At 36.4% G+C, this 26,500-nt stretch overlaps 1 long non-coding RNA gene across 5 annotated transcripts in view; it reads left to right on the top strand.

The window, feature by feature from the left end:
• The window catches only part of LOC111093405, a 108,721-nt gene that overhangs the window by 24,770 nt on the left and 57,451 nt on the right, over positions 1-26,500 (top strand). For 3 of the 5 annotated variants that reach the window (XR_005381344.1, XR_005381345.1, XR_005381347.1), the window contains one exon: positions 17,807-17,927. This is a non-coding gene — a long non-coding RNA (uncharacterized LOC111093405). The remainder of the gene's footprint in view (positions 1-17,806; positions 17,928-26,500) is intronic. The other 2 variants (XR_005381346.1, XR_005381348.1) reach the window with 1 other exon arrangement.

Raw genomic sequence — 26,500 nt, 5'->3', positions numbered from 1 at the left:
ATTCTCCTCAGTATACAGAAGAGCATGGAGCTGATCCAGCCATGTCTCTAGTCTTAGTTTACAAAAGGGTTATGAGCTGAAAGACTGAGACATGTCTTAGTTGACATAGGAATATAAAAGTATAGCCATAATTAGTGCATTAGTGTATGTTTCCTGATAAATATATGCAAAGAAAGATAACAGAGGAATGGACATTTCGCTATTCTTCATGGAGTTAGTGAGTATATAAACCTTATGAAATATATATATATCTTATATATATGTATAAATGCAGGTATATATATATCACAACATAAACCTTATGAAATATATATATCTGATATATATATAAATGCAGATATATATATGAGGACATAAGAAAGAGAATAAGCACAGTTTTCTCTCTCTATATTCAATATATATTCTCAATATATATTCTTAATATATATTCAATATATATTACCATATACAAAGGGAGCAATAGCTGGTGCTGAAGTAGCGTGATAACAAAAATAAGTAAGCCATCGTCCTTCAACAAATTTACAGGAAGAGAAAAAAGAGTATAGAGTCATATGATTATAATAAAGGTTGAGTACAGCTTTGTTACTGATGCATACTATATGAGAGAAACAAGAATTGCTGGAGACTTAAGAGTAGGAGAGATCATATTTCATCAGGTGAAATTAGAAAAAGCTTTATGGTGGAGGCAGTCTCTAGATGAATCTTGATGCATGGGACAGCTTCCAACATATGAAGAAAAAGAATGGAAAGGAGGACACTAATGGAGGATAGTGTAATCAAAAGAGCCCAGGAAGAAATATATAGGACTTACTGATGGAATACTGTGGTTTGAATGAAGTATCACATTCTTTTAGGAAAATCGTAAGAAATAAGGATGAAAAGCCAGATTAGGGCCATACTGATGAACGCCTTAAATGTTAGGCTGAGTTAGGTTTTTAACTAAATAGAGAATAGGGAATCTTTAAAGATTGTGAACAAGGAAGGGATATAATTGGAACTACACTTTACAGAAATTAATCTAATAATGGGATAGGTTGGAAGGAGATTAGAGACAAACCCATGAGACTATCTATTTTAGTCTTCTAGTCAAAATGTAACAGATCTTTTATATAAGGATTGTGGAAGTGGGAATAGTAAAAGAGAGAGATTGGAGAGACTTTGAAAAAGTAGAATCCACAGGCTTGACAACTCACTGATGTGGCTGGCAAAGGAAAGAGAGGAGTCAGAGATGATGCCAGGGTTTTGAGCCCAAGGGACTGGAATAATAATAGTGTTGCCATGGAAAGAAAAAAAGTCTAGAGTTTTGAAGGAAGTGGAGTTCAATTTGAGGTGTATTGAAATGAAGGTAGTAGCTGGAAACTGAGTTAGAAATTCTCAGTAGGCAGCTAAATTATAGGAAATAGGCCAGGTTTAATACAGAATTGGCAGTCATTGATTTAGCTAATTGTTATGAGGAACCTGATGTATGCCAGGCACTGTATGAGGCATTGGGGTTTCAGAAATAAACAAGGTCAATGGCTTCTGATATCACAGAGTCTACAGTCCAGTGAGGAAAAGACAGGTAAATGCACAAATCCTCTTCAAATGAGAGCTGTTAAAGGGAAGGTAAAGAAGCAAAGGATGCTATGGCACCCAGAAAAGTTCCAAAACACTTTACCTAGACTTTGGGGGTCAGGGTAAAATCTTAGCAGAAAGTGACCTCTAAGTGACAGGATATTGGGGGCAGGGAATTAAGATAAGCATTTCCATGCAACAGGAAAGTCCAACTTGGAGTGAGAACAAGGTACACGAGAGCAGAAACACAAGACGGAGAAGAGCAAGAGAGGAGGCTGGAAAAATAAGGCCAATTATTTTGGGTGTGAGGGTCACATTAACTTCCTATGAGTATCCAGAGAGTCATAGGAAGCAGCTGATGGATTTTAAGTTGAGGAACTATCAGGTTTTAATTTTTGTAAATATCACTTAGGTAGTCATGTGGTAATAGAGAAAAAAGGAGAAAACAGGGCAGTGAGATTCAGAAGACCTCATCCTAAACAGTATCCATGTGGGTTGAGAACTGCAAATTGATTCCAAAGGTAGAGGTAGAAGATTTATTGAATGGTTTGATGGGATAGAGGAGTGGAAGAGAAGAGGCAAGAAAAATATCCAGATTATTCTTGGCCACAAGGCAGTTAGTACTACCATACACTAAGTGAAAAACACAAAAGGGCCTAAAACAGGTTCCTGAATAATATCAATATTTAAGAGATAGGTGAGAGAAGGAACAACAGTGAAGGCTGAGAAACATTTGCCATAGAAGTAGGAAGAAAACTCAGAAAAGATCTGTGTTTTAGAAAACAAGGGAAGAGTGCATCAACTGTAAGAGGTCAGCTATACTGAAGACCAAATGAAACACTGCGAAGGGGATCCCTGTGTGGTTCAGTGGTTTGGCGCCTGCCTTTGGCCCAGGGCGCGATCCTGGAGTCCTGGGATCGAGTCCCACGTCGGGCTCCCGGCATGGAGCCTGCTTCTCCCTCCTCCTGTGTCTCTGCCTCTCTCTCACTCTCTCTCTCTCTCTCTCTCTCTCTCTATATATATATATCATAAATAAATAAATCTTTAAAAAAAAGAAACACTGCAAAGAAGTCAACTGAGAAAGCATTATTGGATATCATAGAAGGGAGTGATGGGTGTCTCAGGAAAGAGCAGTTTCACTGGAAAGGGGGAACAGAGGTCAAAACATAGTGGGTTGCCGAGCCAAAAATCTGAAATGTATGAGTTGACTAAGCAAGTCAGTGCAATTAATTGGTCTATGCTGGAGACTTGAGTGATGGGAACAGAGGCCAGAGAGCAAGGCTGAGGAATGAGTAAGGTGATGGGGTGGAGGAAGGAGTAGAGGCCACTCATTCTAGAAATTTGTTGAGGAATACACAGATAAAAACCTATAGCTGAAAGGTCTACCAGCCATGTTTGCAGGCAAAGGAGGAAGGTTTAATGAGAACCTGGTTCCTTGCTCCCTCATCCTCACAAAACTACAGGGACAAACGAATCGATGCCAAAGTGTGGTGATGCCCTAGGAGATAGCTCTTTTTTATCTTCTAAATAGATTTTTAGAGAAAAACAAGCAGCAGTGTTCTGCAGAGTAGAAAGGAAGTAGCAGAGAGTTGAGTCTAAAATATGCTCGCATAATATTGCAGCTGGAAAAGCATTAGCAAACACATCTTTGAGAACACACATGTTTCTTTGAAGGGTTAAGATCCTTGGGCTATGAATTATTTACATTTTCGTGTAAATAACATCGGTTCTGATGAAAGAAATTCTTTTGGTGTCTTAGTCTGTTTGGGCTGCTATAACAAAATACCATAGCCTGAGTGGTTTATAAACACCAGAACTTTATTTCTAACAGTCAGAAGACTAGAAATAGGAGATCAGTTTTGCAGCAGAGTTAAGCTCTGGTGAGGACCCTCATTCTGCTTGCCAACTGGCTACTTTTCATTGTAACCTCACAACATGGTGTGACTCTTAGGAAAGCACTAATCCCAAATGTGAAGGCGCCACCCTCATGACCTCAACTAATCCTAATCATTTCCCAAAGGCCCTTCTAATACAATCACATTGTTGGGGAGGGTTTCAAGGTATGAATTTGGGGAGGAACCCAAATATTTTGTTCATAATATTGGGTCATGGTTGTGGGAATGGGGGCCATGGGAGGCAGAAGGGGGATTTAGGAGAAGTGGGAGATGGGTAAAAATGGAAGCAACAGATCAGTGCAGGTCAGGACTGCCTCTCACATGGATGAGCCCCCTCTCCTTCTCAAACTCCTCATGCCTTCTGGTCTCTCTTCCCATTTTCATTGTTGTTAACTGACAAGCACTCAGGTTCTTAGAAACAGTATCTATTTACAACAAGTTTTAAACAGCCTAGTAGCAGAAAGCAGCTCAGCAGCCAGCACCATAAATAGGATCTAACATTGAGATAAGCCTCCCTAAAAGTAGGTAGGACAAGACATTTTATGTAGATCATGGCAAAGCAACCAGAAAGACGCACAGCTCCAAGCTAGTCTCACAGAGTAACTGCCGGGCTTCAGCATGGACATTATGGTGAATAAGGAGGTTAAATACCTTGATTTTTTTTTTCTGGAGAATAAAGGGTACGCCGTTGTCCTTCCTTTGAATATAAATAAATATCTAATTAGTTCTAATGGTTTCTTTTACTCTCATGATTAGTTACAGGGACAAGAAACAAGATATCTAAGTTTTCAGAACCTTTCACAGTTTGAATACTCAGTAAATACTAACAAAGCAATCCAATATGTGAAAATAAAAAGGCAGAATAAATCTGCCTCCTTTCTTGAATGCTGAACCTTTAAGCACTCAACAGGGAGAAAGCATTTTTCCTAATATAGAGATAGAGAGTTATTTGTTACAGAAAGGGGAAAAAATCCAATTAAAAAGTGGGATTTGTGAGTCCTCTGCTTTGGCATGAACCTCATAGCAGAGTTGATACATCAGCTCTAATGCCAAAGGCGTAGATGCCTGATATTGGAGATGATAAGCCAATTTCCAGTCTGTTGACTTTCTCATCATAGAAGGTAGTTTAATGTTCTGATTTCAGTAATAAATATTACTGAATTAAGTAGTAAGGCCTAAACTTCTTTTGCCTTAAATGCTTATGCAAAAATGTTTAAAACTTCCTAAAGTGTTCAACCAAAAAGTGAAAAATTAAGTCATACTGGTTGTTTTATATCTTGCAGAATGAAAATGATCATTTGGCTAAATCATCTACAATTTAAGCCAAAAACCTATTATGTTCAGTAAGACCATTTCCAATGACATTCATGTTGCTCTTTAAGGAAAATGAAATAATGTAATGAATGCTTTTGGAGCAGGTATTATCAGCCCTTTGCTCATTCCCCCTCTGATCCCTTTTCTCTTCTCATGTATACCCACCATTGTAGTGTTCAGGCTCCTCCTTAGGCAGCCAGCACCTGCCTCTCTTTGTTGGAGAGCTGCTCTGAGCTGCTGGTCCTGCTTTGCCTGAAGAAATTGGGACCCCTAAGTACCCTACTAATAATACACAATGTTTACAGAGTGCTTACTACATACTGGTCCTTATATTAAGCGCTTTATCTGAATTACCCCATTAAATTCTCACAGTAACTGTACAAGAGTATAAATGAAGAAATTTTTGACTCAATAATTTTCCTTCTATGAAGTTGTTGCATTAGTATTACTATACTTATGTAATATGTTGTATGTACAAAGATACTTACTATAGGAATGTTTTCTTAAAAAAAAAAAAAACAAAAACACTGTAAACCTAAATTTTTATCATCAAGAGACTGGTCAAAGAAATGCTGGCACATCCCTATGCATCCAGGCAAAACAATGAGGCAGCTCTGTGTTCACTTTAATGGGACAAATACTAAGACATATTGTTATTAAAAAACTAAGATGCCAAATACTCATATATATATACATAGATGTGTAGGAGTGTGCATCGATTATTTCTGTAAAGAGAATAAGAAATTGGAAGAATTTAGTAGAAAGATGTACCTCTGGAGAGGAAGACTGGGGGTTTGGGACAGGAGGGACACTTATTTTTGTTTTATACTCTTATTTAACTGTGTACTTATAATACCTTTTTCGTTTGAAAGTAAATAAATCCAAAATTAAGTGGAGAATTTCAGAGAGAGAGGGAAAGGCTGGTAAGTAAGCTCTCTCAACATTTGTTCAGAGATCAAATGTTTCAAAGGCATAGATTTATCGATCTTACCTACAGGATCTCAAAAGTAGGTGTTATTATGTCCATTTGAAGGAAAGGAAACTTAGGGAATGAACTAAATTGTTCAAGTACACACAGCTAGTGAATAATAGAGCCAGGATTTGAATTCAAGATGGTTTGATTTCTAAACCATTATTTTTTATTCTATATTATTTTCCTTTCAAAATCCAAAATGAAAAAAAATTAAAAAAAAAAAACAAAATCCAAAAATAGATAATTAAACTATTTTAACAACTTTACAAAAATGAAGTAAATTTGATCAATGAAAATATCTCAATTTTAATTTCTTTTTAATTATAAAATTTGCTTGCTTCAAGCAAAGATTTAATAATAATATAAATATAGCCACAGAAAAAAAATTTTCTCTTTAAATACTAGTAAAATTATAATTAATTAATTTCTAATGAAAATATATCATAAATTGACCAGAAATTAATGGAACAGTGGCACAAAAATTTTATATCTATTTTCCCAAAAGAAATAAGAAACTTATTTACCAGATAAAAGAATCCTTTCTCTGAAAGTGAACTATTAGGATTCACTTAGAAACTGTTTATAAAGTCAAGTAGTAAAACCAAAGAGATACAAAAAGACCTAATTAGTGATGCTCTGCAGACACTCATATTGGCTCATGAGAGCCAATCACTAAGTTGATTGTTAAAGGCAGCCATTAATTAACAAATAGTTATATAAACCTATAAGTAATTAAATTATATTAAAAACAGGTAATATACGACTGAAAAGTCGTCACTTCCTAATTAATATTAACTATGTTCTTGAGGTTATCTACATCTAATCAATCTGTACGGTGGAAATACATATAATGGTGCACTGCTGTGACTCTTTTTCCAATTTCCTGTTTATTGACATCACACTGGTAGTTGGAAAAGAGCCCTGGAAGGAGTATTACACTATAGAATCAGCAAATGCAAAAAATGGATTTTTTTCTTCCATAAAGCCAATATATTTTTTTAAGATTTTATTTATTTATTCAGGAGAGACAGACACAGAGAGAGAGAGAGAGAGGCAGAGACACAGGCAGAGAGAGAAGCAGGCTCCATGCAGGGAGCCCGACGTCAGACTCGATCCCAGGTCTCCAGGATCAGGCCTGGGGCTAAAGGCAGGCGCTAAACCGCTGAGCCACCCAGGCTGCCCCCATAACGCCAATCTTTAAACACTTAAGAGCACAACCATAGACTGATCTTCAATATTAGCATAAATTTATAAAATTCACAATTTATAGCCTTTTAGGGGGAAAATGGCTTCTACAGTAAAAGATGACCATTAAAACATTTAATGATGAAAATTGGCCATTCACATGGTTGATCCTAGAAACCATCATTTATGAAATGTATGCATCCAGGTTCTTTAAAAAAGACGTAATAAAAGACTATAAAAGGCAAAATATTTCCTTCTTTCAGGAGGAATTTTGGTTCTAGATTCATAATCTCTTCTTTAGAAATTGCATATGGGGTCCACAGAATGGATGGATTTATTCTCTGTTATCCATGTATATAGATTTTTTTAAAATTTAGTGGTGTCCTACTCATAATAAAGACATTTTTTCATATTTTCCGTAACACAATGATAGATAGAGATGCCAAAGATTAAAATGATTTGAAACCCATGAAGCTACAATTATGGAAACCAATCTAAATGGAATTGAAATGAATGTCTGCAAAGACAGTACTCTAAAAGAGGCTGTAATACATGACTGTCATATTTGCAAGGACGTGGGGAAGCTTTCTAATGGGCTACTGGGTAAAGATTTGAGATCTTAAAATATCTTTAAAAGACAAAAAAAATGCCTAAAACTTACTAAAAAAATAAAATCAGTACCTCATAAGTACAAGATAAATGATCTTATGGATAACCATCAGGTTTCAACATTATAGTTAGAATAAAAATGAAGTTTAGTCAGTGGAAAGGCCTGGCTTCCTCTCCATAGAACTAGCTTGCAAATCCTTGCCACTAAGTCATTTGTTTTAAGAGGGAAGTGTTACATATACATACTTATATATATTTTAAACCATTTTGACTTTTCACACACACAAAAAGAGAATTCTAGTAAAGGTATTTGAGGGCTCTCCAAGGACAATAATATGTCTTGAGAAGCATAATTAGAAGATACTAGAATAAGTTATCTAAGGATAACTCCCTTATCACACACTTTCTAGAAGTTATTCTACTGACTAGGGCTCAATGATCTCCTTATTAAACAGAATTTTAACTTCTTTATTTGTAAGACAACTTAAAGGGAGCAGAACTGAAGCTTTTTAATTGGAAAAAGCACTTGTTTACTATTACGAGGCAGGCCCGCTTAAGATCCATTAGCTTTGTCCTAGGTATACAAAACCTGCTTCCACCATCTCAGCAGTATAGGTAGCCAACCATATTATGTGGCTATAAGGAACCCAAAAGAGTCCCCTTGTTTAAAAAAAAAAAAAAAAAAACGTGTTACATACTTTAGCCTGTTATTCCCAAAACCCCACTGTTTAAATTACGGCATTGGATGAATCATTGCCTCCAGGGGAAAGTTTTGATGACCAAAGAGAGCAAAGCCTTAAATGCATATTTAAGAAAGAAAAAATAAAGGAAGCCTGGAAAAACTGAGTTCAGAAATCACATTAAGAAACTGGAGAATCAAAAAAAAAAAAAAAAAGAAACTGGAGAATCGGGCTCCCGGTGCATGGAGCCTGCTTCTCCCTCTGCCTGTGTCTCTGACTCTCTCTCTCTCATTCTGTGTGACTATCATAAATAAATAAAAAAAAAAAAAAAAAGAAACTGGAGAAAATAGGGATCGCTGGATGGCTCAGCGGCTTAGTGCCTGCTTTCGGCCCAGGGCGCCATCCTGGAGTCGGGGATCGAGTCCCGCGCGGGCTCCCGGCATGGGGCCTGCTTCTCCCTATGCCTGTGTCTCTGCCTCTCTCTCTTTCTCTCTATGTCTATCATAAATAAATGAATAAATAAAATCTAAAAAAAAAAAAGGAAAAAAAAAGAAACTGAAAAAAATAGGGAAAAGGGTTAAACATAAATAAAATAGCAAAGTTACAAATAGAACAGCAAAAATTAATGAGAAGAAAAGATTGGAGAGAAAAAAAGATTAGAGAGACACTGTCACCAAAGCATAAAAAGAACATATGATAAGCTGAAAAAAATATTTGGAACTCATATCACAACGGGCTTATTGGCAATCAGCAAAGTGCAAATTAAAACAAAAAATTGAGTTACCACTTCACATCTTTCACATTGACAAAATTTAAAAACCTGATAACAAGTTTTGGTGAGGATGTGGGATAACATGAAGTTTCATATACCATGATTTAAATTATATGAACACAATGGAAAGCAATTTGATGATCTCCGAAGGTCAAAGATACTCTTCCCAGAAATTCAACAATCCTAACTCTCTTCAGGTTCCGGAGCATATTTCTTGCAAATGTGCTCAAGGGAACATGTACAGGAATAATCATTATCTGATGGAGTAGAAGAACAACATATTTACAAATAACTTAAATGCCTATCAATTTGGGAATGGACAAAAATAATGTTTTATACTTTTACAGTGAACCCTACCTAGCTGTTAAAATGAATTCACTAGAGCTATCAATATAAATATGTATCAATGTAAGTAAATCTCAAAAACATATCTTAAGCAAAGAAAGATAAATATGGAATGACATTTACAATAGGATATTATTTCCATAAAGTATAAAAGTGTACAGATAATATGTTATATGCTTAACATGATTAAATAGTAAAAGTATAAAATAATGAATAGAAAGGTTATAAGTCTTCAGGATAGTGGTTACTTTGGGGGGGGGGAGGAGGAGTAGTTACTTCCAAGAATGGAAATGAGTTTGTAAGAGAGTCCACAGAACCTTTACTTAAAGTAACATTATTTTTTTTTAAGTTGATATAGCCAGATGATAGATTTAACTAACTGGTGGTAGTTCAAGGCGCTTGTTTTATTTTCTCCAGACATTTTGTGAGCTTTAAATAGATCATAATTGGGAGTGCCTGGGTATCTCAGTGGTTGAGAGTCTGCCTTTGGCTCAGGTGGTGATCCCGGGGTCCTAGGATCATGTCCTGCATCAGGCTCCCAGTGAGGAGCCTGCTTCTCCCTCTGCCTATGTCTCTGCCTCTCTCTCTGTCTCTCGTAAATAAATGGATAAAATCTGTTAAATAAATAAATAAATCATGATTTAAAAAATTAACAAAATAATAAAATGCACTCTGTAGAATTTCTTCTAGTTATTATAATTAGAAATCTCTTCTTGCTACTTTAAAAAAATGAGAGAATTTTACTCAATTTTGTCATGAATTTCTATGCTTTGTTAAATTCTTATTTATTTATTTTCAAGAATGAGAGAGTGAGAGTGAGGAGGGGGAGGAGCAGAGGGATAGAATCTCAAGCAGACTCCCCACTGAGCCAGAAACCCCACGCAGGGCTCAGTCTCATAACCCGTGAGATCACGACCTGAACTGAAACTAAGAGTTGTTCACTTAACTGACTGAGCCACCCAGACACCCCTGTTAAATTCCTATTTTTTCAAAAAAAATGTTTGATGTGATAACAGATCCCCCTTTTGTCCTTAAAAAATATTTAAGCAGGTTGCCTTTTTTTCAGAAAATATATATTTATCTATTTCATTTATAATAAATAAGAGCACACTTGAAAATGCACATACATACACATACAGCCTCGCATCTAACACATACATAGAAACGCATAGGCACACACATATGCTCATACATATATTCATTCACACACACATACATACTTCTAATTTCCCATATTGATGTGGTGTTACTGATCTTAATAAAATTGATTATCACCCTCTTATTTTTATACTTATCTGAGTTTCCTCATATTTAGCTGAAAATCACATTGTAAAACAGAAGTACGCTGAGGTCTGTCTCTGGCATTGCTGGATTATGTACTCACAGTTAAAACAACATTGGCTTTTTTCACATTTCTACAAATGTTTGTGTACTTTGTATGAATCTAGAATCTCTTGGATCTGAAAGTTTTGGAGGTCACTTGAGTGGCCACTTTTTCTGGATAAGTGCTTTCTCTTCTAATGAAATTATTTCCTTTTAGCCATCCCTACCTACAGTTCCTTTTTAGGGTGGAAGTACATAAACTACCTCCAATGATTTATGACTTAGAAATTTGCATATGCTGCATTAGGAATCAGTTTTAATGACAATTTTCATGATACTGTTCCATTTATGGTTAATATAAAATATGGCAATAGTTCAATGTCTGTATGTAAACAAAATTTGAAATGTAACGGAAAATTAAAGTATTGGAAAATGAGCTTTACTCCTTTTTTTAAATGGCCATCTAATAAGATCCATTTGTTGAACTTATCGTTGTTTCTAGTGATTAAGTTAAGTTTTAGTATTGCCTGAAGTGTTTCTCTTGTGGCAAATGATTGAGAAAATAATTATAATGGTCTATGTCTTTGACAGAGTCTATAAACACTGGGATGGCAGCACATGATTAAATTTATGTTTAGATTGTGGAAATCGTTGCTGCTTAAGAAGAGAACAAGCATATTGATCTTAAAGAGTGAAATAAGGCAAGATGAAAGGAATAATTAAATCTGCCAGTATTGGTGTTCCCATCCATAGCACTACAATTATACAAATTACATCTTTCCTCACCTTGCCCCTCCTTCATCTCCTCTTTAGGTTTAACTCAAGACCCCCTGAGCAGATGTCATGAAAAGGATTTTGTTTTCTTTTGCCTTGCTAGAGCCTGTTTTCAATATGAGAAAGACTCTGGGCTGGTTCCTAAATAAGGTTATCTTGTAATCCCTGTTTGGGATGGAAATGTGTACAGTGCTTAAACCTATTTCAGTCTTTGAGCATAGATCCTCTTTGGCCCTAAAACTCTATGAGTAATCTAGGTGTTTGGGAAGGTAATAATGAACTAGTTTGGACAAGAAGGGATTAATTTAATGCCAAGGCAGTCATTGAGCCACTGTATGGTAGGGTAGAAACAAATGGAGCTATGATCCTTCAAGATGGAAAAACTAAATCCTTATGGGTTCAAGCCAAGCCTTGTTTGAGATGAAAAACTCCACATCCCTACTGGATTTCACCTAAATTGTCAAGGAGTGACTTAGAATGAATGTATAAGGAATTCTGAGAGTTTAATACTTTCTTTCCTAGAATTGCTTTTAATTGGAAAAATAACTAAATTTAGAGAGAATCACTATTCCTCCTAAGAGCCTCTGTACTTGAGACCTTCTGTTTGGATACTAGGATCTCACCTCCAACACTGTACTTGGCGTGCTCTTCGGGCTTTTGCTCTGATCATTACTTACCCCCTTACATTTGCTGATATGTTACATTCTCATTTTCATTCCACCTGCTCAACATGGCAATCCAGTGCAATGTCTGTCTACTTCTACGTATAGGTCAACACATCAAGCTGTGATACCTGTGTTATGCTAAGTTAATATTAAGAATAGCCACACAAGCTTCACGTTTGCTCAAATCTCATAGCTTGATGACATTTTCCCTCTCCTCACTCATATCTTGCATCTGGTGATATCTCCATTAGTCTCCTCCATCAATGAGTTTTTCTCAAAATGTATTTCATGAAATACATTCCCTCCACATGTTCCATGAAAACTAAGCCATAGAAAAGCAAGTTTGAGAAGTACTGCATAGTCCAGCCCTGTACTATCAAATGTGGTAGCCACTCACTATACAAGTCTGTTGAGCTCTTGAAATGTAGCTAGTCTAAATTGTGATGTGCTACAAGCTGAAAATACACACTGGATTTCAAACACATATGGGGGGAGAGAATAGTGTAGAATATCTCATTAATAATTTTATATAGGTTGTATGTTTAAATGATATCATTTTGGATATGTTGGATTAAGAAAATATGTGATTAAAACTAATTTTACCTCTTTCATTCTAATGTGACTTCTGGAAAATTAAAGAATACATCTGTGGGTCTCATTATATTTCCTTTGGATAACGCTGTTCTAGCCCCTCTTAGAAATCTACAATTTGTAAGTACACAGTAAAATTTCTGAGAGGTCTTATAGTAGGGAATCCTGTTTAATTTTGCTAAAACCAGGGGCACCTAGGTGGCTCAGTGGTTGAGTGTCTGCCTTTGGCTCAGGTGGTGATCCTGGGGTCCTGGGATCAAGTTCCACATTGGGATCCCTGCCAGGAGCCTGCTTCTCCCTCTGCCTATATCTCTTCCTCTCTCTGTGTGTCTCTCATGACTAAATGGATAAAATCTTAAAAAAAAACACAAACATTTGTTAAAACCTGTCAACAGGTACATAAAGATGTTCATTACCACTAGTCATCAAAATCAAATCAAAACCACAATGAGATAACATCTCTCACCTATTAAAATGGCTATTACCAAGAGACTAGAGATACATGTTGGCAAGGTAGAAAAAGGAAACCCCTGTATACGTTGGTGGGAATGTAAATTGGTACAGTCATTATAGAAAACATTATGGAGGTTCTTCAAAAGCTTTAAAAATAAAATTACCATTGGATCCAGCAACCCTACTTCTGAGTATGTAGCTGAAAGAAATGAAATCACTCTCTCAAAGATATATGTGCAGCCCCTGTTTTCATTGCATTATTATTTACAATAGCCAAGACATAGAAACAGCCTAAGTGTCCATTGGCAGATGAATGAATTAAAAAGTTACATATATAATAGAATATTATGCAGCAAAAAAGAAGGAGATCTTCCCATTTGTGACAACATGAATGGACCTTGAGTGCTAAGTGAAATAACTAGGACAAAGAAAGAGAAATACTGGCCTTTCTCACTTATCGGTGAAATATAAACAAGCTGAACCCATAGAAACAGTATACTGGTGGTCACCAGGGGCTGGAAGAGTGGGAGAAATAAGAAGATGTTGGTCAAAGGGTACAAAATTCCAGTTATAAGATGAATAGGTTCTGGGGATTTCATTTACAGCATGATAACTATAGGTAACAGTACTATATTGTATACTTGAAAATTGCCAAGAGAGTAGATCCTACATGCTTTCAACACACACACACACACACACACGTAATTATGTGAGGTGTTGGATGTGTTAACTAATCTTATTGTGGTAATCATTTCAAAATACAATCATGCATCAAATTATCACATTATACACCTTAAGTTTATACGATATCATATGTCAATTATATCTCAACAAATCATATATTCCTTGAACCTCTTTGAGCCCATTTTCATATAAGAACTATTTATGATCTTCAAGAACTAGTAGTTTTCAAAATCCACTTTGGAAAATATGGCATGAGGTACAAGATAGAAGAAATTTTTATCCTTTTTTTTTAACATATGGCATTCTTCCTGATTATTAGTAAAAAAACATAAAGTATAGATTATATAGGACAAATATCTATTGCATCCAGTTACCACAAATATTCCTGGTATCCCTGACAGTAATATAAATTAATTACTTGCATTTCCAGTGATTATTTTTGCAATAAAGCTAACTGGAATTCAAATTCTTTAATTTTCAAAGGTTGTTCTCTGCCAAGAACATTCACTTTCATTCAGGATTTGGCAATATTAAGTATATACATAAATGTAATAATATGATGGCATTAGAGAATAGATTTCCTATTATCTCCATATCATGAGCAAGAACTTAAAACTTGGTCTGTAGCCATCCTGAATCATGGGAAAGAAGTCAGAAAATCAAGATCGTAGTACAGAGACTACAAAGAGAACCAAAAGAAGCCCACCATTCTATTACGCTTATCTAAAGACTCTGATATTTGGAGGGTATCATACAAATATTTGAAGTAATAATAATGAAAAATAGCTAATTTGGGAGCATTTTTCATAACCCAGCACTTCATTGAGCACTTTATTGCTCTCACCTCACTTAATCCTCCTTGCAATAACTTCATTAGTTAGAGACATATTCTCTCCATTTTACATACAAGGAAATTGAAGTTTGGAAAGGTTAAGTAACTTGCTCAGGGTTTCATAGCCAATAACTTATGGAGCTCTGAATTCAGAGCCTACACTATTAACCACTAGGATATACTGTATGGTGGTATGTGCATGCATAAACCTCCTTCCAGGGCATATCCCAAGAACTGAAAGAGGACAAAGAGGAAAGAGTCCTTCCAATTTCTTTTTCTCCTTTACAAAATTTGTACAATACTGCCACAAATCTCTCTATATACAATGAGTAGGAGAGGTTAAAAATATTTGTTTGTACTCCTTGGAAATTTTTCTGGAGTCTCTCCCACTAATATAAATAATATATATCTTCACAGTTTGCATTTTCCCAGTAGACCGGAGATCCTGAAAATTAGATGAGATACAAGGTTGATTTCAAAACTTGTAGTACTATGAATATGTCTTGTACTCTTGCACCTTACTGCTTTGGTAAATGCTGATCCCTTGGCTAAGAATGCCATTGTTTTTTGGTTTCTGTGTTTTTTGGGTCTTTTTTCCCCTTAATTCAGGCTTATTGCTCAAATCCCATCCCAGATGTCTCTGCCTTCAGGGATCCTTACTTTAATCATCCTGCAACCCAGGGTAACTTAAATGAGTTACCATCACCACCATGAACATCTTTAACCCAATATGTTTTCCTCTACTACAAAGCCTATCATACTTTTCCAAAATGCAATAGTTAGAATGTCTAGTAGTAGTCATTTGCTACCTGTATCTAAGCTCTTTTTCAATATTTAGAAAGTGCTTCACTTTATAAGACTTGATGGAAATCAGAGCTCTGTAATGATGCAGTTTAACTGTGCTCATGGTGTCTTTGGAAGATTTAAATGTGCCTAGAGCAAGTTTCCCCGAAAATAAAATTTCAGGAAGGGTCCTCAGGATTTGAGAATGAAGCCACACTTATTTGGGAAAGGGAGTAGACTCTTTAGAGTTAGCTGTTACTCTTGTAACTAAACACATGATCATGTATTAACTAGTGACAGTATGATCTGAATAATTCATTGTAAACTGATTTTTATATAATACACTAGCCATAAAATCAGGCAGGCTTTTAATCACTGCATCATCAGGTTGCAGTGGTACCTAGAAGTTCTGGCGTAAGCAAGTCCTGAAAGCACAATTATTTTACATGAGCATGAAGTTTTCATTTCAGTGCAACTAATCTTTCCACATATTGAAACATCCTTCAACCTCTACCTATGGATCAGTTTCTAGACTCGTTGCCTGAGAAGGAAAACATGCCATCCTGATTTATACATGGTATCACAGGTTAGGTTCTTGAGGAATAGATACTGAAATGGAGTTTGAAATGGAGAACATTTATTTGGAATCAACACCTGAGAAAGGAACAGTGGAAAAGCAGCATTGATCAGAGGAAGAAGTTGGAGGGTGTTGGTGGACCAACAAACCTGGTCAACCTCATGGAGAACTCTGGAGCATATTCATCAGCATTGTCCTGCAGATTTCAAATGGCCAGGCACTTACACTTCTACCTCAGTCAGTCATTGGATAGGTAGTGCCTTGGGAAAGTTATGCCCTTGGGCAAGGTAGCTTTTGCAACTGATGCACTCTGTGGGAGCTGACTGCTGGAGCCTAATCACAGAGGAGGCAACTAATCCTTCCTTAAAGGATTAAAAGATCCTCCTAAGTCAGAACTTTAAGTTATGTATCTGATTATTTACTTTTCTTTGAAGGAAATATGACCTGAATGAGTCTCTTTATCCTTAGATAACAAAATTGGAATATTGGTGTCAAAGAGGTTTGATGAAGCATGGATAGACCTCTTGGAATAGGCTCAAAACAGGAGAACCTTGTTTTGAGGGTGAATATTATCAAAAATATTCCTTAGGAAGGAAGCTTTTCAGTAATGACTGAAAAGATGACAAAGATGACTCTCTTTGTCAATGAATGTTGGCAAACCTCTTTCCATAGTCACCCCAACCCTTGCTCGATAGTCTCAAAAACAATGTAACCTTGGTGTCAAGGATGAAGATTTTGTAGAAACTCACCATTATGGACCACAACTCTCCAAAGCTGACCTATTTATATCCATTGATGAGTAATTAGTCAATAAGCAACAGGAACCAACATTGAGTGACACTGCCTCCTAACTTGGGATAGTATCTCAGGGGAACCAGCCATCCAGTTGAACTTTAATTATACTGGATCCTTACCATCATGGAAGAAATGGTAATCGGATATTTTTAGCTGGCGATGGTTTTGCATTTTCTGCTCACCATGCTTATATCAGCATCACCATCTTAGGAATCACAGAATGCCTTATTAAAAACATCACAGTGCACTACAAACATGTTTCTAACTAAAGAGTACTCACTTTATAGGAAGAGAGGCAAAGACAATGGACTTAGAGCCACATTCTTTAAAAACTGCTGGACATGTAAAATGATGTGATGGCCTACTAAAGATTCAGGCACTGCACCAGCAGCAAATTCTCTGAACTGTTGCCCAAGATATAATGCTAATTTTCCCATCACCCAAACAAACATATGGGTCTTGAAAACAAAGATTGTTAGTGGGCGAACCTCCTGATTGTATTAAACCTAGGGTCTAAGGATCCGCTTGAAAATGTTTGCTTCTCTTGCTCTGTGACATTGGTTTAGAGTTCTCAATCTCTAATGAAGGGAGTTTTTCATCAGCAAATGGAGCACTTATCTTGGTTTGCTGCTACAAAATGCGAAAGGAGGGAGAATGGATAGGACCTGTAGAATGTCCCATAATTCTCTTTCCAGTGGTAAGATTTAATGGAAGATAATAGCAAATCTGTACTGCAGTACCATAAAGCTCCCAGATCCTTCAGTGATAGCACCTTAGTCAGAGAACCCTAACCAAGAGGTGGTGGCTGAGATCAAAAGGCAAACAGAATTGTTAATAAAACAGAATAATCATGGCCAATCATTGCCTCTAAACCAGCTTCAAAGGTAAAAGCTATAGCTCTTACCCATACTTATTTTTCTGTTCTGTGTTTTATGCAATTATAAATTTTAACTTATTTTCTTCTTTCTTTTTAAATCTCCCTTTCCCCACTATCTTGTTTAGGTATGCTAAGTGGTGGTGAAGCTTCCAATCTAGCCCATACATTACAGTGGGCCACGTGACTGAACTAAAGGAAATTTTACTAGCACAAAAAATTGTGAGTTTTATCCCTCTTGGGGAGGAGGTAAGAGCGCTTGTGGAATTATAAAAGATTTTTGCATCACATTAATAAAGGGACTATTTTTTCAAGTTTAAGTGCTTATCCTGTAAATGGTCTACATGTTCCTGGAAACCTCATCTCCTAGAAAATCATTTTCAAATAATTACAGGGGCTTATCAGAAACAGTAGATTGAGACAAACACTCAAAACTCATGCAATTTTGTAACTAGAGCAATAACAAATACAATAACTATTCTAGTCCAGTACAAATACAATAACTATTCTAGTCCAGTTTTTAAAAGATGTTTAAATACCTAATAAATACTATGGAATATCTTGAATTTTATTATTAAGTGGGTTGTATATAAAGAAAGATTTGAGGCTACTATTCTATGGAGATAGAAGCGAAATACACAAAGATTGGAGAGAATCACACAATGAGCTTGTTGAGCAGAGCACATGCCCAAAATCAAGGAGGAAGAAGAGCATGAATGGGCACCGTATACAGTACTGTGCTCCTCCTCAGCTTACTGTGTTTAGCTGTGTAAGCATTCACTAGTTGTTACCTAATGTCACAAAACATTTGTATACTGAGAAAAATCACAAATGAACCAACACAACTTCTGTGTTAGATTGACATCATTCCCTTGCCAATCAATCATGTGAGCTCATTTTTTATAGACACACACAGTATCAGAATAGCTGTGTAAGTAAGGAAAGAAGAGTACATATTAATTGGAGGTAACCAAAAGTAGGGACTGTAGTGAACATTTGTCACTATGGCTATCCTATATGCCCATACCCTTCTTAAATTTGGAGAATTCTGCTATAGAAGCTGAAAATATCAGAAACACTTCCCTGGCCTCTCTCTTACCTAGACTTGGGCACCTAACTCAGGCTCACCAGTTTATAGACCCATAGGAACTTTTAAACCAACGCTATTAATGCAAAGAAGCAGAGGCTAGGAGGAGGTCTTCGGGGTGATGATGACAGCAACTGCAGTTAAGATCAGGTCTGGAGTGGCTGCAGGGACAGAGGCAAAAGTGTCAGCCGCCACCAGGTGTTTTTCCAGGGCAAGCTGTAGGGTCTAATGCTTGTGCTGGCAGCACAGATGCCCTCACTGCTTCTATTGTGATATCATTTTGGACTTTGTCTCTGACTATTTAGACATGAATCTGATTCTTTTATTTTCTGGGTGATTTTTTGAGCTTCTTCATGTCCTTTCATGAAATTCTATTCCTGCTTAACTCATGTAGCGTAACTCCTGTAGCTTGTAGCTAAGAGCTCTGACTGTCAAAGTCAACTAGACTGTGAAAACTTCAGAGGATGGACTCTGCCTCTTATCACTGAACCCAGAGAGCATAACCTTGGACCTGGAAGGCAGGAATGCTCAATAAATGCTTCTTTATGTGAATAACTAAAGAGATGTGGTTATGAGAAATATATTTGCCCTAAAAGCAATGAGATCCAAGTAATTAAAATAATAACAAATATATTAAAACTAGAATTGCATTAAAATACTAATATGATCTTAATAGTAAATATTATAAATATTGTAATTATTAAGATATAAAATTATAAATGGGGTAATAAATATTATAAATGGGAGTACTGCCATTTTATTTTAGATAATTATTTCATGTTAGACTTCTATTAAGAAAAGATAACTTACCTACTCAGTTATGGTTTTCTACCCCCTGCCTTGTGCTAAGGTAGTTAGTTACCTTCATTATGCTTTCAGCTGCTTAGTGTTTCCTGATGCCAACACTGGGAATTTTTACTAATTATTCAGACTATAACCTTTCTCAACTAAAAAAGTGACTCACTCCAAATTGTATAGCATTCAGAGCAAAACATAGCTGATGTCTAAAGCTCTTTATACTTCAACTTTGCTTTTCATATTTTCAGAAAAGTAAAACAACTTTAAAAATACAGGAATTCATAACAATAACAGAATGAAGAGGAAGTTAAGAAATTATAGATTATAGAGAGTTGATATTTACATGCAGGATTTCCTTGTCTTTTAAGTTTAATGATTAATAATTAAGCAGATTTCATCCAAGGTATCTAATGGTTCCAGCAGCCCTTCCTCAGTATTCCAATCAGAAAAACTTGTAAATGCATTTAGAGGCCAGCCTTTCTGATCTCTGGCCCAGAAGAGGTCAAGGTAAGAAGACAAGGTTAGAAGGGAATGTAAATGGAGTTGGGCTATAGGATATATGCTGACCTACTCTTTTTCATTGCAGCCAACAGCAAATGACTAGATAGCCACTGATCAGCTTTTTGTTTCACAAAAAGGAAATTGTTGTTATTTTTACTGCTTTAATCTTGACAGAAGACAAAAGAGCAATTAGCAACACACTTTTAGCAACATACTTTTCTCTAAGCTTTTTTCTCCCCTTTCTCCAAAAAAGAGGTAAAAGTGATATAAAAGAGGAAATACATGTATAAATGAAACATATTCATTTCGGATTTGGATTCAAAATTTGAGCATCACTTTGTTCCTACCAGCTTAGGCTGAAAGGCATTTTAGTGAAGCAATTTCCCAGGCCTCGTTCTACATGTAAATGTCTTCGATTGCTACCCATCTATGAAAAATAGAGAAACAAAAGCAGAAAAAGGCCTACTGTCTCTTCAAATGGCTGACAATTTTCTACTATAGTTTTCATTTTAAAATGTTCTTATAGAGTCAGTTTCCATGCATTAACCTGGGAGAGCTATTACATTTGAATGAGTTCCATGCTGGCAAACTGCATTTTGGAGTCACCAAGGGTCTCTTGATGCTTTATCATCAGCTGACTAAATTAGTCTCCATGCCTATGGTTTTACACTTGGATTGATGGATGCATTACCTCACACTCTGGAACTCGAGGACTGTTATAGATTCTGAGGAATAGTGTAGGACTCACACTAGCAGTAAAATAGGCCCCCAGGCCCACTTAGGCAGATACTCATACTGTGAGGCTCTTTCCTGGACTTTGGTCGGTTCTTCAGATATGAAGGAATCTCAAGATGGTGAATTGGTTTGAAAGTCTTCCTAGACGTCAAGATCCAAACTCCAGCTTCTCTGTGCTTTACTTCTAATAGTTTCCACCTGCATCTGTCTTTGGAGCACAAGCCTTGGGCTACTGGAGCAGCTTTGCCTACAGGAACAGAGAAGTTCCTACGTTCTTTCCTGAGAACAGTTCTTAATAAACCACTTGCTTGAGAATCCTTGTCAAAAGGCTTGCTGCTGAAGAATATGACCTAATACACCTCATGGAGGAGTCAGAACTTGCTTGTGCCTGAAGGAGAGATTACATTTGGAAGTGAAGAGGGAGAGGTTCTCTTCCCTCCACAGGCAGAATGAACAACATGAGAAAAGGACCAGCCTGGGGTCAGGGACTGGCATGGCGTGTTGGAGTACAATGAAGGAGAATATGGTTAGATTAAAATACTCTACAAGGAAAAGGAGAAAGTGTCCCTTCTCTTCATCTTTACATTCCCTATAAGAGTGAGCTTTTTAAAAACAGTATTTCCCTACCCAGAAGTCACAATGTAATTTGTTTTTTTCCTCTCAGAAAACCTGGGAGAGAAAATCATAAGTACTCATCTCAAGTTTAAAGATGTGCAAAATTAATCATCTTAGGAAACAGGGAGAAGAGAATTTCTTTTTGGCTCTAACTGCAATGTGGATTGCTCTATACAGATGCACTGAGTATATGGGTAAAAGGGATTCTAGCGGAGTAGGCAGAGCAGAGACAGATCCTGGCAGAATGGCATTCCTTCCCTGCTGCAGCCAGACCAGTTTGTTCTCTAAGGTTCTTCAAAAGTTATTTTGTCTGCCACTCACACAGTGAATCTGTGGGGGTTTTTTTTGTTTTTTTTTTTTTTTTTGGATATCCCTTGGTGCCTAGCCTATTACTTTGCACATAGAATGGAAACATTTTTCCCCAAGTGATCTTGGACTTGGGCAAATTAAAACTCTAGATTTGTCATGCACATATCTGAGAGTAAATGCTTAAAAAAAAGTTAATTAAAAAATATACACCAAAACCATAATCATCGTCTAATCCTTAGCATGGCTGCAAGAACCTTCATAATATAGCCCCATGCTACATTTCAAGCCTTCTACGCTCTCCTGCATGTACATAACTGGTTAGTCCTTCACTGAGCTCCTTCCTGTTATTCAAACACACACCATACTGCTTCATTCTCTTATGCTTTGTCCTGCTCCTTGAAATGTCCTTCTACTTTTTCTCTGCCCCATAAATGTCTGCTCATATTTCAATACCTAACTCAAATTTGACATTCTTTATAAACTTATCCTACCTTTTCAGGAAGTTTATCATTTTTGTCTCTGTTTTGATCATACTTGGAGTATGCCTTCAATATAAGTGCTTAGAATATTACCTTCAAATGCAAACAAGTCCATGGGACTCTGGAGAAATGTGTTTATTTCATCTTTGTTTCTCTTCCCCACTGTCGTGCCTGGCACACTTATAGCTCTCCATAAATATCTGTGGATTTTGAAATGAATTGAATAAATTTGGATTAATAAGGAAAAACCAAATTACAAAAACTCTTGGATGATAAACTGACTTGAATTGTAGCTTAAATATAGGGTGGAACATTTGGAATTATTTGAGTAAGGGAATGAAAAACTGTGCTAAATGTCTGGTGAGATAATAAAACCATCACTATTTGCTGCCGCCTCCAGCCTCTCCTAACACCCAACCAGATTGTGCGTTATGTTTCCAGCAACATGAGCCAAGTGAGAGAATGCCCAAACTGATCAATACCATTGTGATTAGTTTAAACATTTCTTATTTCATATATTCACCAACATATTTGAGAAGAGAAGGGATTTCCTAAGAGCTTAATGGTCAAGAACAAGGGATTTCCTAAGAGCTTAATGGTCAAGAACAAAATGAGAAATTTAGATTAAAATAGTGACATTGCCTATTACAACTGTGAGACTTTTGGCGAGTTATTTTTCATTAGTGAAATAAGGATAAAGGTATTGGTCTCTTACAGTTGTAAAGAATAGCGCTGTGCCTCAAAAATTAGGTTTTATAAAGAGTAGTATTATTGCAGTTTTCTCTGACAATTACTCCCATTTTCATTAGGGAGCTTTTCCCCCAGGATGCCTCATTCAAAATATACCAGCATTAAGTTATTCCATAGGTGGTTAAGAGGAGAGTGGAAATTCCAGATTGAGGGACCAGCCATGTAGAGGCATAAGAGCACGTGGCATGTTTAGGTAGTGAGTATCATGGCTGTTTTCTTATCCTACCCTCACTCATCTTCTCACAGACTTAAGCACTGTCTAACCTAAGTTGGTAATCTTCAAACCTCAATGTCTCTTTGAAATATTATGGGCTTTCTGGACCTGGCTTAGTTATCAGAAAATGTCTTAAAACACTGGTTTTCAGTTCTCACTCTACCTTCTACTGCATAGATCTGACCATAGGTCCTCAGCTTCCCCTGGGCAGCAACATCCTGCTGGGTCCCTTTGTGACTTCGGTAACATCTAGGTCTCTGTGAACACCATAGGATCATATGTGTTTCTTTTCTGAAGATTACAGTCTCAGTACACAGAGTCTCATCTCTTCTATTTTAAATTTTGATTATCTACAGGGACTAATACTACAAAGCATAGCCAGGAATTTTAAAATCTGAGGGAATCTCAGACTCTTTCACATTAGGAAAGAAGCTCTAGCAGAGCCTAAACTTTTAGATTCCTCTTTCACTCTTTTCATATATTTTCCATTAACCTAAGGTTAAAGCTCTTGGTTGATAAGAAAACAGTCTTTTTCTGGTTCCTGAGGCTCTCCCTTTTTTATGCAAAATTTGTTTTCTATAAAAGCCCAGCAACATGGTAGGGTGGTTTCACATACTTCTGATCATAGAATTCACTTGTGATCATGGAAGTCTATCTCAATTTTTTCAACTCTTTTTCAGCATGCCCATTCTATACCACTAGGCTTGCACTTATCATTGCTAAAGGGGCCAACTTTACTTCCTAGACTCCCCATCTAGGATCTCCAACTTCTTCTGAGCAACATTGACATCAACCTACTCCTCAGTAAGTGGCCCCTCTGGACATTCAGTTCCTAATTCATTCTTCCTCTCTTCCTCTCCCTCTCCCTCTCTAACACACACACACACACACACACACACACACACACACATACCACTACACCTTCATACAAACACAAATATCAACCACATGGATTGACCCCCCTGTATATAGCCTATGCTTCCCGTTCTATCATAACCATAGAGCAAGATTCATAATACTTTTCTTTTCATATGAAAAACTCTGTACTACTTGGGGTAATAAGAAATACATATTCAAAATCCATAGGGGTTATGGGAGTACCTATGGAGTAGTTGTAATATAACATGTATGCAGCACTTCACCAAAAATTTAATCATTAGATATTTCTATGTCTAGCCCCAAGGTCACTTGCTTGTCTATGATTACTTACTATGATTACTTCTCTGTCTCACAATAGCTTCCATAGCTTCCATAGCTCCCTGGACCACAGTCATATGCACTTCCTTCCTTCCTGGCCTTCTATAGCAAGTACCATTTCTTACACACATGTTTTCTCCCACCAAACAAGTTCTCTTTTAATAAAATCTTTAAGTTTGCAAAAGATCGTCTGGTTACTAGGATTGACCTGCCTTAGAAAACAGGTAAGGAGGGCACCTGGGTGGCTCAGTGGTTGAGCATCTGCCTTTGGCTTAGGTAGTGATCCTGGGGTCCTGGGATCAAGTCCCACAGGGTTCCCACAGGGAACCTGCTTCTCTCTCTGCCTCTTTCCACGTCTCTCAGGAATAAATAAAATCTTTTAAAAAGAGAAAAAGAAAACAGGTAAGGAATTATAAATTGCACATTTCTGTGTTAAAATTATTCTTTCCAATAACACAAAGGCAGATTAATAAGATTTTAGTATACATGCAGATAAACTAATGGGTAAAGTAACAAGAGGTTCAGGGAGTTTATGTCAGCAAATCCCTGAGGTGTTTTTTCTCTCTCTCCCTCTCTTTCTCTCTCAATTTCTACATTTTCTCCAAATTTTCTCCAATTGACTTGATCACTTCCACTTACAAGTAGCTTCATAACGTTCAATGACAATATGCCTAAAAGTGAATTTACATTTTTCACCCAGTCAGCTCTCATGATCAGCTTCCATTTATAACACTTCCATTTTCTATAGTCATTCAGGCTTGAAAGCTGACAATCTTTGGCTTACCTCTATTCTTTATTTTTTATATCTAACCTATCACTGGTTAATTATTCTTCCTCAATGTGTTTCAATATGAAGTCCTTTCCATTTTCACAATGTTTGGCTATTCAAAATCCTTAACACCTTCTGTCTGAGAATTATATACCCTATGAATGAGTATACCACCCCCTAATGCTAATTCTTGCTACTCACCATTGACCCATAGATTAATCTTTCTAAAAGATCACTTTTCTGGATGCAGTTCTCTGCTTAAAAATCTCCAGTGATTCCCCAGTTACTACTTGTTGAACAAGTAAGAGCAATTAGTATCATTAATTATTCTCCTATGACTCTGATTCAAACAAGCAAGGAGTGGGAGTGGAAGTAGGTCTGACTTATCACAGGCATCTTAAAGTATCAATATGTTGTCAACAAAATTAAATGTCTTCTAGAACTACTTAGCCCAACAAGAAGAAAATGGGAAAAAAAAGAATATCTGAGGGAGAAGGAAAAGGAGGGAGGAAAGAAGAAAAGAAAGGGAGGAAAAATGGAAGAAAAAGGAAGATAGAAAATAGATGAGAGGAAGAAACTCACCTAAGAATAATGCATAATTTCTTCTTTCCAGATTTTTTTTTTTTTGCTTTCAACATCTGGATTTCTCTTTTCATGTAAGGCTAGTTTTTAATAGAAAACAAGTTTGTTCTAAGTCAAGGGAAAAAAGTAAAACTCATGAAACTAAAGAAAAAACACATGATTTGCCTTGATTTTTATGCTTTCCTAGAAGATATTAAACCAAGATAGCTCTCTATTCCAATTTTCCAATTTAGAAAAGGAAAGTAGAAAAAATATCTTTGTGGCTTCCTCTCATAAAAGTCAGAACATCCTGTATATTTGAACCTTGCATGGCTCAGATCTGGCGCTTAACATTTTTCTTCTTTTAAGATTTTTTTTTCTGCCACCTTTGCTTATGTGATGATTAGTTTGCCAAAGAGAATATTGAGGCTGAGAAACGGTAGTCTATGCTTAGACTACAGTAAGGTGCTTTACTGGCACAACATATAGAAAATAAACAACTTTAAAACTGTCAAGCAAGTTTCTCAATTAATCTGTGCTTTTAAGAGTGAATACAGAAGCAAAACTGAGAGAATGAAATTAATGATAAAGGTATCCTTCAAAAAAAAAGTATCCTTCAACCAGAAATAACTCTGTTTTAAAGAAGGAATAATAAGTAATAGCTGCTTCTAATTTTAATATTGAGTTTGGTTCTTTAAGTCACCCTGTAGAAAATCCATTGGGAGGTAGACCCTAATGTGAAAGAGTGGAGTTAAGGTCTTTTAATTAAATTTAAAGATTTTTCTACCCATGGGAAAGGGCATAATT

This window comes from Canis lupus, chromosome 30, assembly GCF_011100685.1.
Source record: "Canis lupus familiaris isolate Mischka breed German Shepherd chromosome 30, alternate assembly UU_Cfam_GSD_1.0, whole genome shotgun sequence".
Classification (NCBI taxonomy): Eukaryota; Metazoa; Chordata; class Mammalia; order Carnivora; family Canidae; genus Canis; species Canis lupus.
The sequence above is the reverse complement of the archived record's forward strand: the minus strand, read 5'-3'. Positions and strand labels throughout refer to the sequence as shown.